The following is a 15,439-nucleotide window of genomic DNA, read 5'->3' on the forward strand; positions in this document are numbered from 1 at the left end:
GTTGGGCAAAGCAGTTTTCATGGCAGTTTGATTTTTAAAGGCCAAACCTCCCCAGACTCCAAAGAACACTGGGGCCAAATAGCACCACAGAAGAACATCACATACTAACCAGGACTGACCCTGCTTAGAACAGCAGCACAAAAGCCTGGATACATGAAACTCCATCACACTTTCCCATGCAACAGCAAACTCCAGATTCCAAACTGTATTACAATAAGCTTTCTAATTCTAATTTCCCATGACACACACACAATAACCAAAACACAATCCAACTGCTGCAGCAGCAAACAAGCCCCAAGAGTGTCCAAACTCAATCACGCGCTTCCTGCTCTCTGTCAGTTGGGCTTTTTCAACCTGCAAATGGAAATCCTTTACAAATTTTCCAAATTGAGTGGAGCCGATCCTGCTCTCTGGGCCCAGAAAGGACACTTACCTATCTGGGGAGATGTCAAATTTCAAAGGCTGTTCTTCTGAGGCAATCAGGAACATGGTTGGGGCCGGTAGTGGTAGGGACAGAGAGAGGGAAACACACTTCTATCCAAAATTGAGCGGTCAGCTGCTTAAGAGGGCTTCTGAGACTCCTGGCCCATAGCAGCAGATCCATTAGCAATGCGTTCCCAGTCAGGGAAGCAAAATCTGTTACCAAAACACCAGGGGTTTAGTCTAGGTCCTGCTGCTCACCATACAGTAAAGCTAAGACGGGTACTGCCAGGGAAGAAGGATTTAATCAGGTCCTGCAGCCAAGGACATGGGAGATTGGTCTCAAATCCATCTCTCTAATCAACTAAAATTAAGAGTTTATATGGCAGAGAAGAAATGTAATATTGTGTGGGAAAACATGAAGTCGGTAGGGGTAAGGAGGCAAAATGAGGGGCCTGGCTCTCATTGTCTGGCTGCAGTGATCTGGTGAGTTTCAGTTCTTTGATATTTTTTGAGAGGCCCAGGGGCCCTTTCCTGAGGAAGGAACTCAGATTAAGAAAATGTAAGTTTCAAGCTTTAAGGTGAGAAGACTCCATTTCTTTTTTTCTAATTCTTTAATTTTAATTTTTCCTTAAGTTATTGGGGTACAGGTGGTATTTGGTTACATGAGTTAGTTCTTTAGTGGTGATTTGTGAGATTTTGGTGCACCCATCACCTGAGCAGTATACACTGCACCCCTTTGTAGTTTTTTATCCGTCACCCCCTTCCACCCTTCCCCCCAAGTCCCAAAGTCCATTATATCCTTCTTATGCCTTATAGCTTAGCTCTCATATATAAATGAGAACATACAATGTTTGGTTTTCCATTCCTGAGCTCCTTCACTTAGAATAATAGTCTCCAGTCTCATTCAGGGTGCTGCAAATGCCATTAATTAATTCCTTCTAATGGCTAAGTAGTATTCATCATATATGTATACTAGAGTTTCTTTATCCACTCATTGACTGATGGGCATTTGGGTTGGTTCCGCAATTTTGCAATTGCGAATTGTGCTGCTATAAACATGCTTGTGCAATTATCTTTTTTGTATAATGACTTGAGAAGACTTAATTTCTATGCTTATCCAAAAAAACCATCTATGGACTACTGGGTCATTTAAAATATATCTTAAAGAAGAATACAAAATTATTAATAATAAGTATCTCTAATGAGTGGAAAGGGGGATTTTAACAATTTTACCCTTTGTTATGCTTTTTTTTTTGGCAATGTTTATGTAACAATGTTACAAGTTTTTTTTTTTTTTTTTAAGACAAGGTTTTGCTCTGTCACACAGGCTGGAGTGCAGTGGCACAATTATGGCTCATTGCAGCCTCAACCTCCCGAGCTTAAGTGATTTTCCTACCTCAGCCTCTGGAGTAGCTGGGACCACAGTCAGCTAATTTTTTTACTTTTAGCAGAGATGGGGTCTCGCAACGTTGCCCATGCTGGTCTCAAACTCCTGGCCTGCCTCAAGTGATCTAACCACCTCAGCCTGCCTAAGTGTTGTGTTACAGATGTGAGCCACAGTGCCCAGCCAAACTTTTTAAAAACAATTTATAAAAATAAATACAACCTGTCTTCCCCTGAAAAAAGAATGCCTTCTAGTAGAAAAGGATAAGAAACGAGATAATTAATGGGAGCTATGTTTGTATTAAAGAACTAGAAGCGGAACCTCAGAAAGGTCTAGTATCTGCTGCATGCCTATGATTTCACTCTCTTGTGATATGGCGCGGCGGGTGTGCGGTAGTGAGCAGACAATAGGACTCATGTTCCATCAGCATATATTTTATATAAACTGTTCAAACCTAAGGTGTCTTAGGTGGAAAATGTATGTATTAGTAAAAGCTTGGGCCCCTAATCCTGCTAGCTGTACATGAAACATCGGCAAAGCAGAGGAATCCACAGGCTAACCCTGAGTTAATTCAGAGCTTCAGAGAGAAACCTTAGCTTAACGACCCCACATTAACTAGGTTCAGCATAGACTAACAAGCTATTCTTTCTTCCTCCTCTGCCTGTGTGTTTCCCCTTTTCTTTGCATTAAATGCAACCTTTCCAAGGCAACATTTTTTAAATCATTTCTCTAAATTACTGCCTCCCTTCATTTTTATCTATGACAACTACTGCATTATTTCCATCATAGCTTTTATTATAATTTGTCATTATTAGTTTATTTGTTTTGTATTTGTTTATTGGCTGTAGTGCCCCCTACAGTATATGTTCCATGAAGGCAGGGATCATGATTATCTCTCTGAATACTTTATCCCCAGCTTTAGATAGTGGTAGATATATAGAACACATCCAATAAATATTTATTTCATAAACAAATAGAACATTAAATAAATCATCTTTGTCCCATATACCAAATAGCTCTCATTTCACCAAAATGGGAAAAAATAGGAAACTACTGATTGTTTTGCAGCCCACCATGCCCAAGTCCCCCGGTGGTGGGCTCCCACATGGCCCAAGCCTCCCCGATGGGCGCTGCCCCTGCTCCACAGCACCTGCTCCCATCCACCGCCCAAGGGCTGAGGAGGGCAGGCGCATGGCGTGGGACTGGTGGGCAGCTCTGCCCGCAGCCCTGGCGCCAGATCAACTAGGTGAAGCCAGCTGGGCTCCTGAGTCTGGTGAGAACTTGGAGAACTTTTATGTCTAGCTGGAGGACTGTATATGCACCAATCAGCACTCTGTGTCTAGCTCCGGGTTCGTGGATGCACCAATCAGCACTCTGTATCTGGCTAATCTGGTGGGGACTTGGAGAACTTTTACCTCTAGCTAAAGGATTGTAAATGCACCAGCAGCACTCTGCGTCTAGCTCAAGATTTGTAAACTCACCAATCAGTGCTCAGTATCTAGCTCAAGGTTTGTAAACACACCAATCAGTGCTCTGTGTCTAGCTAATCTAGTGGGACTTGGAGAACTTTTACATCTAGCTAGAGGATTGTAAATACACAAATCAGCACTCTGGGTCTAGCTCAAGGTTTCTAAATGCACCAATCAGCACCCTGTCAAAATGCACCAATCAGCACTCTGTAAAATGGGCCAATCAGCTCTCTGTAAAGTGGGCCAATCAGCAGGATGTGGGTGGGGTGAGATAAGGGAATAAAAGCAGGCTGCCTGAGCCAGCAGCACAACTCGTTTGGGTCCCCTTCTGCACTGGGGAGGCTTTGTTCTTTTGCTGTTTGAAATAAATCTTGCTGCTGCTCACTTTTTGGGTCCACACTGCCTTTATGAGCTGTAACACACACCGCGAGGGTCTGCAGCTTCACTTCTGAGGCCAGCGAGACCACAAACCGCCGGGAGGAATGAACAACTCCAGACACACCGCCTTAAGAGCTGTAACAGTCACCACAAAGGTCTGCAGCTTCACTCCTGAAGCCAGCGACACCACAAACCCACCAGAAGGAAGAAACTCCGAACACGTCCGAATATCAGAAGGAACAAACTCTGGACACACCATCTTTAAGAACTGTAACGCTCCCCGCGAGTGTCCGCAGCTTCATTCTTGAAGTCAGTGAGACCAAGAACCCACCAATTTTGGACACAGTTTTACTTATAGTTCCCATTACAGGAATTGTCTTAGTCAAATCAGAATTCATTTTTAATGTATTTCCTGGTTGTCACAGGCAAGGTAAGTGGGATTATTTCTGTAGTTTATCTTTTTACATTTTAGGAAAACACATATGTTCATTCTATGGAATTTCACTGGATTTTGGGGGGTAAATTTGAGGAACAGGCCTTGAAATTTACATAAGAGTTCAAAATTGGCTGGGCACAGTCGCTCATGCCTGTAATCCCAGCACTTTGGGAGGCAGAGGCAGGTAGATTGCTTGAGCCCAGGAGTTCAAGACCAGCTTGGGCAACATGGTGAAACCCCATCTCTACAAAAAATATAAAAATTTGCTGGGTGTGGTGATGCATGCCTGTAGTCCCTGCTACCTGGGAAGCTGGGGTGGGAGGACGGCTTAAGTGAGCTTAAGTGAGCTCGGAAGGCAGAGGATGCAGTGAGCCAAGATGGCGCCATTGCACTTCAGCTTGGGTGACAGAGCCTGACTCTGTATCCATAAAGAAAAAAAAAAATCAAAGAGTTCAAAATTATTTGACGATTTTTGAATTTTTTTCAAGAAACAGATCAAATTAGGAATCTGTTTAAACCATCAATTTCTCGATATTTTTAACATGTTTGCCATTTGAAATAATTAATTTTGATAACTAAGGGTTTGGCTCTTTCTTAGCAAATTCTTTGGAATACCTCTATAATCTCAACTGTTGTTGATATTTTAATTGGAAATCTCAAGGAATTGCTGAGTTCCTAATTTATACGAAGAATAACTCAAAGAAGGGCATATTATGCACAATTATTTAACATTTTAATTATAAATGAATTAAAGAAACACTTCTGAGAACTCTTAAATGCTACCTGAATCTGCATAATTTAGATCTTGTAGAAACGTGTTCGGGCCTTTTAAATTCTTGCTCACTGAAATATACTTTCAAGACATCTTTTAAAATTTTCAAAAATAGGTTTAAATTAAATTTATATTTTAAATTAGGTTTTAATCCTCTTCAGAAAAAGCTCAACCTTAATTATGGTTTTCCTACAGCCAAATTTCCTTACATAGAATTATCGTTTAGACGAATTGCTTTCACAAGAAAATCTTTACTAATTATTTTTAACATTAGGGCTAAAAAATTATCTCACTTCCCTTATTGGATTAGGGCTTCATCACCACCATAATAAATGCAGATTATGAGACCTGGCCCTGTTTTGGTTAACAAAAAAACATTAAACTGCAAACTTTTCAATGTTGCAATTACTGCTGCCTCTTTAAGTACATTCATCTATATTCACTGTAATGATGGATTCAATGACAAGTTGGTCGACCTTCTCAAGTTTCTGATGCAAATCAATATTCATAAAAACTGTAAGAGTCTGCTATTTATATTACAAAAAAAAATGTCATGGCCAATAGCATTTCTAAATCCTGTTTAATAAACCACTTGACTCTACTTGTATAATTGAGAGAGGAGAAGGCTTGTGTCTGAATTATCTACATAAGTGCTTAATTCTGGTGGGAACAATTGAACTTAATGTCATTTTTCATAATGTGCATATTAGTTATACTTTAATACCAGACAGTTTCTGGTAAAGCCACATTCAGGTTATAGACTTAATATCTAAGTCAAAAACAAAACATAAAAGAAATTCCTCTGTGGTTTTCAACAGGTAGTTCCTGGACCAGCAATATCAGCAACACTACTTGGGAACTTGTGAAAAATGATATTCTGGGTTCCTGTCTGAGGTCTACTGAATCAGAAACTAGGTATGAGTGTATGGTACTCTGTGCCTTAACAAGTCCTCTAGTTGATTCTGACACTAAAGTTTGAGACCCCCTGCTTTATATCTTCTACAGTCCTCAGTGGACTCTTGAGTGCTGGCATCTCTCATTGCAGTGTGAGCCTGTGGCTCAGCGCTTCTCTGACTTAAGAGAGTTGTTCCCTCTACATGGACTACGTTGGCCTCTGAAGTTTAGGTTCACCTCCCCAACAAACGAGGGAGATGTTGGGAATCTGTAATGCTCACTTATGTTTATATTCTTAGCTGCTGTGTAACTGTGGCCATGCTTGGTGCCTGATGGGAATGTAAATTAAATTAACCCAGCTTGATCCAAGTTAGAGTTGATATCATCACCAGTCTTCAAACCTAGACCAATATTTTGTGTTCCAAATCAGTGCAGTGATAGTCTGAAAGAGCAAACAAACCAAAAACAATTCTACTGATGAACTGTCCTTTATATATGACTGATAGTCCACAAGATTTATCTGGCTAATCTGGATCTCTGGATAATGAAATCTATTCTTTAGATTTTGACCTGACTAATTTACTTTAATATTTAACAAACAGGAGTCAGTCACTCATTGATGATTCACCAAAACCAGCATGATTCTTAGTATTTGAGATTTCAGAGGATATTGTTTTTATCCTGACCAGTAAATCTAAGAAGTTAGCATGTGATTCATAGGAACCATTGGTCTTTTGAAAGGGCCACTGCATAAACTTTTAAGAATTGCTGTTTGAAGTCATCATATGTCTTAAGCAGCATTATATATATATATATATATATATGCGTGTATGTGTGTATATATATATGTATGTGTGTATATATGTGTGTGTGTGTGTGTGTAAATTCAATTTTTATGTCTTCTTCTGCAATAGCTATCCCCTTCAAACAACAATTTATCCCATACAAATGTAATATTCCAGGGAGTGAAGATGGCTGCTGAGAAAACATAAATGTTCTTTTAAGCCCTGAAAATATATAAACTAAATCTGAAATGTCACTAAAGCAAGAATGTTCAATACTGCCACTAATGGGTGAACTAATGCGTAAATTTAAATGCGAAGTGAGAATGCAGCTCAAAGAAGAAATGGCCTTTCTAAAAGCCTAAGTCAAAAGCAAAATCAAACATTTCCCCAAAATTGTCCTCATTCTCTATGTGTAAATACAAATGCTTGGTAGTCTTGTGTGATGACACTTCCCACGGGGTAAGATTCAGTATCCCAGTGACATCATTAACATGTCGGTGGTAGTTGTACTTGGATTTCCATTTTCAGTTGCACTTTGACAACTAAAAGGTTGTCAAATCTTAAAAGTGAGTTTTCAATGTTAAAAGATTCAGGAAATCATCTAAATTGCCAAATTGTAGAGAGTAGTCCATAGACTTTGAAAATGGGAAATTACTTATGTGTGCATTTGTCCCTAGCTAGTATTACCATTTGTCTTCCACATCTATTTACTGAAAAATTATAGTCTAACTTTCAGAAAGCACACAAGGCAAAGCTGGTTTATTCTGATTTTTTGAAACAATTAGTTTTAATTTAACTGGGATAGTCTTAGGAAATGTTTATGAAACATTTCATGTTATTACATGATTTAAAAATAATAATTTTACTCAGCACACTGAGGCAAATGGCTAAGAGTAATTTCAGCTACCCCAAACTCTGACCACTGACCACCCCTGGCATCACACGGGCACGTTTTTTACCTATTTGTTCCATACCAAATTGTATGCACTCCAGTTGTTAGATTTTGCCCTAGCGTTCTTGATAATCTGTAATTCTTGGAATAAATTACGGAATAATAATAATAATAAGAGAAAGAAAAAGAGAGGGAGGGAGGGAGGGAGAAAGATGGAAGCACAGAAGGAGAAAAGGGTAAAGAGACAAAAAGGAAATGTTAAAAAGAAGAGATAGAGGAGGGCAAAAGTAATGATATTACAGAAAGGGAAACATATCAAAAGTAAAATTGATGGTCAAAGCTGAAAGACCCAAATTTAAATTTAAATATAAGCTGAAAGACCTACATTTAAAAAAAAGAGTAAAGATACAAAGCAAGAAAAAGCAGACAGGTTCACAAACAAATCAACTATTATTATAAGAACATTAATTTACAGGGAAAAAATTTTAAGGAGTTATGAATAATTATAGGTGGTACAAAGAGATAGACATTAAAAAATAAATATGAGCATTATACCTTCTTTTTCTCTTTCATATTTTTCTGATTATTCAAGAAGACATTTTCAGTTTAATGTGTGTCTTTCACACTTTTAAAATTTTTTCACTTTCTTCTTTAACAAAGAGCAGAGCTTTTGGCCTTTAGGTAGAACTCAATACCATAATTTTGTTATTCAATAAAATTACTTTTACCATTAACTTCTATGTTACCCAGCTGGCACAACAACAATAGAATCTTAGAAATCTGGTCTTGCCCAAATTGTACATGGCATGCTTTTTTAAATTTCTGAACTAAACCTTAAAAAATGTTTCCCTAGAGTTGCATCACTCTTAGAGCCAAAATGAACATTGGAAAACAGGACTCTCTGCTTTCTCTCTCTCTCGTAATGAAAATAAACTGACATACATCACCTTGATTGTTAAAAGTTTTCTTAAAAATCATCATCAAATTATATAAAAACATCCAATTTTCAAAAAAAAAAAAAAAAAGCAAAATTCTTTGGTCTCCACATTTGTAGGAGAGTGTGTGTGTGTGTGTGTGTGTGTGTGTGTGTGTGTGTGTTTCATGCTATGAACATATTTATGACTAAAAGACAAGTAAAAACCATGCTTACCAAGGCTGCTTAATGAAAAGTGAAACATCTTGACTTCTACAGTGTCTGACCACATTCTCTTGAAGTAAAAGCAATGCCATTTAAATATTAAACCACTGGCCACTAGCACTTGAGGCTAGCACTTAAATATGGCTAGTCCAAACTGAGATGTGCTGTATCAAGTAGTGATATCAATAATTGAAAAAAGAATGTAAAATATCTCAATAATTTTGTATAGATTAAATGTCAAAATGATAAAATTTAGGATACAGTTATTTAAATAAAACATTCAAATTAATTTCACTTTTTTAACATAGCTATAATGAAAGTTTTGTTTATATACATAGTTTGCATTATATTTCTGTTGGACAATACTGTTCTAGAAGCTGTCACCAACAAATTTAGCAATGTAAGCGTTACTAATGTTGTGGAGAATATATTTTTGTGAACATTCTTTCACAATTTTGTACATAATTATGGATCTGTTCTAGTTTTCTGCACTACCTTGAATTATGTTTTATAGTATATATTTTTCTAGAAAATCATTAGTTTCAAGAATTTTTGAAACACTTATTAGGTATAACTTGTATATAATATCCTCATAAATTTTTGTTGTTTTCTGGACCACTAGTTATATTTGTAATGTTGAATTATGTACGTGGAGTTTCTGCTTTTATCCTTTATTTGGAATTAGTGTATTATTTTTATTGCTTTCTGTTTTCTATTTTAAGAATTTATCATTTTACATTAATATCTTCTGCTTCATAGTGCTTTTGCTAATTTCTAAAATTCAATTCTTATTTTTTTTTTGTTGCTTAACAGTAAAAAGCAACAAGACAATAAATCAATGTGATACACCTTTTGCAGCATGGCATAAAATTTTTAATCTTCAATGGTTTCTGTGTCATTATCTACCAAAGAGAATATAGTTTCTTCTTGATTTCTATTTTTCTTGAGAGTTTAGGATTTCCTTTAAATTTCAAATGTATAAGCATTTTCTGGTTAATTATTTTAAAATTTGTCTTTAGCGTATGGTGTTCAGAATGGTAAGTGTAAACTGTACAGTATCTACTTTGAGAAATTTAAGATATTGGTTTTAATAATCTAGAATATAAATAATCAACATTCACTTTAAAATCTGTATATCCTCTGCAACATACATTTTATATTTACATATTACGTATAGCCTATTGATTTCATACTTCAAAATTTTTAAACCCTTGTTTTTATTTTCAGTCTATACCAATGCCTAGGAGAATATGTCTCCTTATATTCAAAACGGATCGCTTGTTTCACCAGAAGGGATAACCTTATTGCAAGCTTGAATGAGATGTTTCTTTCTTTTTTGTGCTGTTTGTCAATTAAAAAGTAGTTTGTCTTAATTCAGTGGCCGCCATCTTGGAATCATAAGGAAAGCTAACTTGTGCAAAAACTGATACTACAGTAGTTCAGCAAAACAGACAGGTGAATAGAATTGGATGGATGATGAAAGCAATAAGTCACAAAGACAACTAATACTAGAAGTCTTTCGACCTCTAGGATTTTAGGTTGGTAACATATACTATTTTTGCATATTATGTAAATCTAATTTCATTTATATCCCTATTACAACAGAAGACATCCCTGACTTGTTAACAATTCTCTCTTTGCTTCTCACTCAAGACAATCTTAAGGGTAGACACAAGTTAAATAAGTAATAGTTTGCTACATATGTTAAAATTGCTACAATCACTATTATCTTGAGAAGAAGAAACACTAATATTTCTAAGTGCTTCTCATCTCTAGGCAGGGATATAGATGGTTAATGCATGGAAGATAACGTCCGTGTGAAACTATTCAATTTTTGGCATGTTTAAGAATAAACCGTGTAACAAACGGTGCATCTATAATTTCTTAGACATGCTAGTGAACATATGCTCAAATTAAACTCAAATTTTTTTTCTCATCCTTTATCCATGAGTCAAATTCTTCCCGAACACCCTCTTGGACATATTCCAAAGGTAAAGCTATCTAGATCACATCTTTCTCTGCCTCTAATTTCTAGGCATTCAGTTATAGGTGGCCTTTAAAATATATAATATTATATTAATATAATATAGTGGAAGCTCTATTACAACGCAACCAAGAGAACATATTCTTTGTCAACTTTAACTCTGCTTAATATATATTCAGCATTATCTCCTTTTACTTATACAGGTGAAAGAATAAAAGGTTTGTATAGTTCTGCAATCTCATATCGGTTTTCTTGCAACTCAATATATTTTTCTTCAAGTCCATCCCTAGAACAAAGAGGGTTAGGTTCTCTCAACCAGCATACCCGGACAAGGTAATTGCACTTGAAATGACACCTCCCTTTTAGAAACTTTCAAAGACTCCTTGATATATTCTCGAAAACAAAAATACCACAATTGAATTTTAATGCTTATATCCACATATTTCTAAAGCATTAACTAACTCATTTTATTTCCAGTAACCTATCTTTCTATTGAAGATTGTATTTTCCAAAGATGATCATTGTGAGCTCTTGGAGTTGGCTCCTGTGTCTTTTTGATATATTTTACTATTATCATTATTATTATTATTAGGAACTTGATTTTCTGGCACTACATGACACTCCAGATTCATTTTGTACATTTTACACCACAGCCCTAGAATAAGCATTTCTCTGAGGAACTCTGGTTTGTTTTTATTTTTGTTTTGTTTTGGAAGTTGGTACTAGAAAGCAACATCTGGACCCTAGCTGTACCTGTTGCTACTGGGGTGTCCTCAATTCTAGGCTTTCTTAGCTGACAGAATAAGAAAATAGGTATTTGTATACTAACCCATGTGTTTACATATGTCTATTAGTCTGCACACAAATGCACACACACACACACCACACATATATATCAAACTGTATCAATATTATCTATATTAAGCTAAACAAAAGTTTACACTAATATCTCCAACACTAAATCATTACCCCAGGGATCATTATGGCCTTCTTGCTTATTTATAAATCCCCATCCCAACAGGGATAAACACAGCTCCCACCATCTGTCATTTACTCACTTAATTGTTCAATTCCAGTATATACATATCACAGAATGATAATAAATAATTCACCTATAATCCCATGGGAAATTACTTATTCATCCACACTACAGTATTTGTGTACTGCTAGGTTTTTGGGGGTGTTTTGGCTTTGCGTGTGGTTTTTATTTATTTTTTGCCTTTTGTCTTATGCACTCCATTCATTTCTAAATTTACTGAGATCAGCATCTTCCTCACACCTGCCTGTCTTCATCGGGGTTTAATACACTTGTATTACAGTTAGTTTGTTTTTTTCATATTCTGTATTACACCCTGGAATCCTTTGATCTACCAAATGATATTGGAAAAATTTGCATACATTAAAGTTTACTCTTTGTGCTATATATAAAGTTCTATGAGTTTCGGCAAATGTATAGTGTCATGTATTCACCGTTACAGTGCTATACACAGGTTTACCAACCTAAGAAGTCCCTGTGCATTAACTTTTCAACCCTGCCCAGCTCCTCACAAACTCTTGGCAGCTACTAATTTTTTTAATGATCTCTGTCATTTTGCCTTTTCCAGAATGGTCGTATAATTGGAATCAGACGCTGTGTAGCTTTTTAGACTAGCTTCATTTACTTAGCAATATGCATTTCGGATTCATCCATGATATTTTGAGGCTTGATAGCTCATTTCTTTTTATTGCTGAATAACATGTCATTGTATTGATGTCCATCCATCAATGTTTATTTCCAAACAATTGTATTGATGTCCATGCATCAATGTTGATTTCCATGCAAAGTGTATTACTGTTACTTGGCCTCTTCCAGTTTGGGGTAATTATGAATAAAACTGCTATAAACATTTGTTTCAAGGGTTTTGTGTGGACACAGTTTTCAAAATAATTGAATAAATACCTAGAAACATGATTGCTAGATTGCATGGCCTTTGCTTTCTTTCATTTATGTTTGCCAAGTATTCTTTTGACCATTTCTTTTATTTTTACATTTTGTGTAATCTTGTTTCAGATATACCTTGTGTACATAATAATATATAGCAGGGGTGTCCAATCTTTTGGCTTCCCTGGGCCACATTGGAAGAAGAATTGTCTTGGGCTACATATAAAATACAGTAACACTAATGATAGCTGATGAGCTAAAAAAAAAAAAGTGAAAAAAAAGAAAAACAAAATCTCATAATGTTTTAAGAAAGTTTATTAATTTGTGTTAGGCCACATTCAAAGCCATCTTGGGCTGCATGCAGACAGGCTTGATATATAATATAAAATATATTGGAAATAGAAGTTTTACTCAAACTAATAATCCTTGACTTTTAATAGGTCAGTCAAATATGCATGTGTACATGTATATTTATATGTATTATAATATTTGATGGTTACCTTTATGTTTTAAAATTATGACTACATATTTTTGTTTAAAACTATCACAAGAAAGATACAGCATCCTGTGACTGTCTCCTGTGAAAATCGAGAAATGGTGCATACTTTTATTTCCCTTTTCATGTTTCAGAGCTGTAGATATAACCTAGAACAGTGAATCTAAATCTTTATAGTAGTAAAAACTTATCTTCAAACAAACACTGCGTGAAAATCCAATACATAAAACAGTTAAATATTGCAGCTGTTCTAATTGGGTCACACTGAGTTTTCCCTCCTCAATTCTTTTTAATCCTTCTGAGAAGGTTCCAAGATGGTCTTTGTTTTATAATAGTATTTCTTTGCCATCTCATTACGATATACCAAACTCATCTTCTCACAAATAGTAGGCCTTTAGGAGCAATGTGTGTTTTCACCCTTTTATTTTACTGTTACTACTTATGGTAAGTGAGCCTAGTGTTTAACCAACCATTTTAATACAAGGTCTCCTCCTTAGATAAAATGATTCAAATAACAGAAGTGAGTTGCTCTAAAGAAAAATATGTAAATAATCACAAATACAATATTTATGTGGCAAAAAAATTCCAATGGTAACAAAGGAATAGCACAATTTTAGAAAACTCTGCTCAACAACCAAGTTTCCTAGGAGAAGTAAAGTGGATCAAGGAGAAATAGAAAGTGTTGTCTGAGACTGAATATAGGTAGGTAAGCGATCTTTCAAAGATTTTAAGTGAAAAACAAAATCTTAGGGGAAATATAATAAAATTAGCAGATTTCATGAGAATTTTTACAAGGCAACAGACCTATGTTAGAGTTATAGACTACTCTAGTTTGCCTTTCTTCTTCATTTTAATCTTTAGCAAGTAAGTCTTCTTAAAGAGTAAATAGTAATCAATAACAAGCTGCCACAAGATGAAAGCATGAAAATGCACAGAGAAAGTAACAATTATGGAGAACATGTAAAGTATATTAGAAGAAGGGTCAAAAATGCAAATAAGAAATATTCAGGATATAATAAAATTCTCCTTCAAATAAGAAAAAATAATTTGAAATTTAGATTAAGAGAGCCACCTGTATATTGATAAGACCTTCTAGTGATATACTGAAATAACATTACTAAACTTCAAAAATAAGCAATGACTCTAATATATGCCTATGCAAGAAAACTGAGTAATGTGCTAAGAAAAAACTGATTTACTTCAAACTATTCTATGGCAACACTCAGTGCCAGAATAAAGTGAATTAATGTGTGTAGTAGATTGAATAATGGTCACCCAAAGACATCAATTTCAAATTCCTAGAACTTGTAAAAGTTACCTTGTCTGGGAAAAAAGTGTTTGCAGATTTGACCAAATTAATAATTTTGAGATGAAAAAATTAACCTGGACTTTCCAGAGGGGCTCTGGATGCCATCCTAAGTGTCCTTGTAAAATTGAAACAGAAGATGCTTTTATTTATTTATTTATTTTGAGACAGAGTCTCACTCTGTCGCCCAGGCTGGAGTGCATGGCGCAATCTCAGCTCACTGCAGCCTCCGCCTCCTGGGTTCAAACGATTCTCCTGCGTCAGCCTCCTGAATAGCTAGGATTACAGGTGCCCACTGGTCTCAAACACCTGACCTCAAGTGATCCTCCTGCCTCGGCCTCCCAAAGTGCTGGGATTACAGGCATGAGCCACCACGACTGGCCCCAAAATAGAAGATTTCAAACAGACATGAAGAGAAGAAGGTTATATGAAGATGTAGGCAAAGATTATAGTGATATAACCACAAGCCTAGGAATGTTGAAGCAGCTACCAGAATCTGGAAGAGGCAAGGAACAGATTCTCCTCTGTGCCCCCTGGAGAGAGTGCAGCCTCAATGGATTTCAGGGTTCTAGTTTTCAGATCTTCAAGAAAATTAATTTCTTTTATTTTAAGCCTGTAACTAGAGAGGGAGCCAAGATGGCCAACTAGATGCAGCCAGGAAGAACTTCTTCCATCGAGAGAGAACAACACATCAAGTAGACCGGCACACTTTGAACAGATCTTTAAAAAGAAGGCATTGAGTGGACAGAGGACGAATGCAGATCCCAGGCTTAAAGAGGAGGAAGCTGGGAACTCTGAATGAGGCTTCTAAGCGCCAGGACACATTCCAGGCCACAAGTAGCTCCTGAGGAAGAGATAAGTGAAATAGGCATGGAATGGTTCACTCTCACCATGGACCTCCAGAATCCTAGCTGCAGGAGACCCCACCACTCCAAAGTAGATTTGAGTTGGCAGAGGGATCTTCCTCGAGAGTTGACAGAAACAAAACTCCAGCCTGCATGAAGCCCAGAAAGTTTGGTGTGGGAATAGCTGCAGTGGAGCACAGCCATGATTTCCGGTCCCCCAGTGCTCACCATGCTGCCCTAGATGGCTTGGCCTTTGTTGTCTGCTGAACCTGGATAGAGCAGGGTTATCTTGCCCGTGACACAGGTCCAGTCTGAT

The sequence above is a fragment of the Pongo pygmaeus genome, chromosome 4 (genome assembly GCF_028885625.2).
Source record: "Pongo pygmaeus isolate AG05252 chromosome 4, NHGRI_mPonPyg2-v2.0_pri, whole genome shotgun sequence".
Classification (NCBI taxonomy): domain Eukaryota; kingdom Metazoa; phylum Chordata; class Mammalia; order Primates; family Hominidae; genus Pongo; species Pongo pygmaeus.